This window comes from Tribolium madens, unplaced genomic scaffold (genome assembly GCF_015345945.1).
Source record: "Tribolium madens isolate multiple individuals breed KSU strain unplaced genomic scaffold, Tmad_KSU_1.1 Scaffold_7;HRSCAF=85;Tcas5.2_LG10, whole genome shotgun sequence".
NCBI classification, from domain to species: domain Eukaryota; kingdom Metazoa; phylum Arthropoda; class Insecta; order Coleoptera; family Tenebrionidae; genus Tribolium; species Tribolium madens.
Genome location: NW_025401050.1, coordinates 9,984,606 through 9,986,911, shown reverse-complemented (window position 1 = coordinate 9,986,911; position 2,306 = coordinate 9,984,606). Strand labels below are relative to the sequence as shown.

The following is a 2,306-nucleotide window of genomic DNA, read 5'->3' as shown; positions in this document are numbered from 1 at the left end:
AGGGGGAAATTTACTAGGCGCAAAAAACGCACTTTTCTGGACTATTCGTCGCAAAGTTACACTAAACAGGCACTAAAATAGTTTATTATACTACAATTTAGTGTTTTGTTGGTTGCAAATTTTTGTTGTCTTAACATTTTTTTTATTTTACAAATTAATGTCAGATAGTGTGAGCGGCAAAGCCGCGAGCCCCCTATAAATGTCGACAAAATCTGATAGTTTGAGTTCTACTCGGGGGGAAGTCCCTAATAATTTTAACAAAACAGTTACTCCTTATAACTTTTACTTTTTACACAATATTTTCGAATCCGACAGGATTTGATATCAGTTTGTATTTTTTTTATTTTAAAACTTTTTTATATTTTATTTTTATTTTTTATTTTCTTTTGATATAAATTTTGTTTGTAGGTTGTTGGGTAAAAGTTTACTTTTATATTTTTTTTTATTTTAATTTTTTTATTGCATTTTATTTTGTACCAATTTTGTTCACTTCATTTTCCATAATTTTAGCTTTTTACATCAAGTTTTTTCTCAAAATATTAATTTTTGCATAATAATTACCATTTTACCTCAAATTCATGTTTTTTTAATTTTTGGTTTCTTCGATTTTTGTCTTGTGTTTTTGTTTTTTATATTGATTAATTTTTATTTTTCTAAATTCTTGTTTTTTTATGTTACTTTTGTTCTCAATTCTTATCTTCAGTTTCACATTATTCTCAGATTTTCGATTTTGTTTTTTTTCTTTAATTTAATATTTGTTTTTAATTTTTGGTTTTATTATTCTCAGCTTTTCACCTTTTCACACACTCTTTAATAGTTTTCTATTGAAAAAAAAAAAAAAAAAAAAATTTGATGACAAAACTGATTTGAAAGAAAGTTTAAAAAAAGACAAAGCGACGTTAAAAACACTTAAGATAGAATTTACAAAAAATAAGAAAGTAAGAAATAAAAGTTGAAAAATTGGAAATAAGGATGTTAAAAACGAGTAAAAGAAAGCACAAGATAATATGAAAAAACGAATATTGGACTTAAAATTAGAAGAGTGTAGGACAGAAATATTGGAGAATAAAGAAAATAATGAAAATCAAAAATGGATAATTTTTAAACGAAAACACTTTTTTGAAACTTTACACAACTAAGATTCCGAGAAAAGTAACATTTTCACAACTTTAAAGAAATTTCTTCCATTCTAAAAAAATTTTTTTACTAAACAATGTCCAAAATGACAATTTCAGCTAAAAACGCAATTATTTTGCAAAATTGCGTTGAAGATAAGCCAAAAATTCAACAAAATAGGGTCCCAAAATGGTGTTATTTCTTCCTTTTGAGCACATTTTTGAGATAAAAAAATTTAAACAAGTTAAAAAAAATAGAAAATTAAAGCTTTCAGGAAATTAAAAGCTTTCCTAATGTCCGGATTTAAACGTTTCTTTGGGCCATAATCTTCTTTGTACATAAATAACTATTAAACACGTTTCTTCTTCTTCTTAATTTTTTTGAAGGCCTCAACTGCTGGATAAGCACGTTTTTTGTTCTGAAATCTCAAATTTCGCCAAAACAAACCAAAAAATCAAACAAATTAACTTGAGATTTATATTATTTTTGCACATCTCGAGCATTTTAGCACGTTTATCAGCTAAAAATGCAATTATTTCGTAAAATTTTCTCAAAAATAATCTGAAAAAGCACAGAATTAGGCCAAAAATCGAAAGTTTTTTTTTGGCTGAAAACTCTGAGAACTCTAAATTGTTACAAAAAGAGATTGGATTATATTTTTACGTAATTCGGTTTGATACTAAAATTTGTTGCTTTTTAAGGAAAATAAATAAAAACTAAATTATTTTTATTTATATTTATTTGAGAAAAATAGAAATGTTTTCTTGTTGAATCTCGCCCTAAACCGCTTTGCACAGCTTCAAGTTTATTATGTTACCGCTTCTGTTGTATAAACTTTAAACACAACTACGTGCTTAATTAACTAACGTTGTAAATAGCAACGTCATTTCTTCCACCTTGCAAGGGGAGGAAGTACAAAAATCGGAAGGGTGTGTTACCTTAGACAGCTTCCGGAATGTAAACATCGTCATTAATATTTAACACAGAATCAAAGAGGTGAATTTTCACGACTTTTCCTCCCTTTTCATATTTATGAATATTTGAATTTTTTATTTCAGCCACTGAAATGCCTAATTTCACCCCCGGAATATTTAAACCGCTTATCTTTGATATTTGGCTAAACTCATGTTTTTTTTGATAAAAATTATCTTGTTGATTAAACCCGAGTCCCTTATCATTTATCATTCAAT

General features: G+C 26.6%; 1 protein-coding gene across 1 annotated transcript in view; it reads left to right on the top strand.

Moving 5' to 3' along the window:
• LOC123009798 (chondroitin sulfate N-acetylgalactosaminyltransferase 1) overlaps positions 1–2,306 on the top strand; it is a 99,592-nt gene that overhangs the window by 28,849 nt on the left and 68,437 nt on the right. The gene's annotated exons all lie outside the window — the stretch shown is intronic.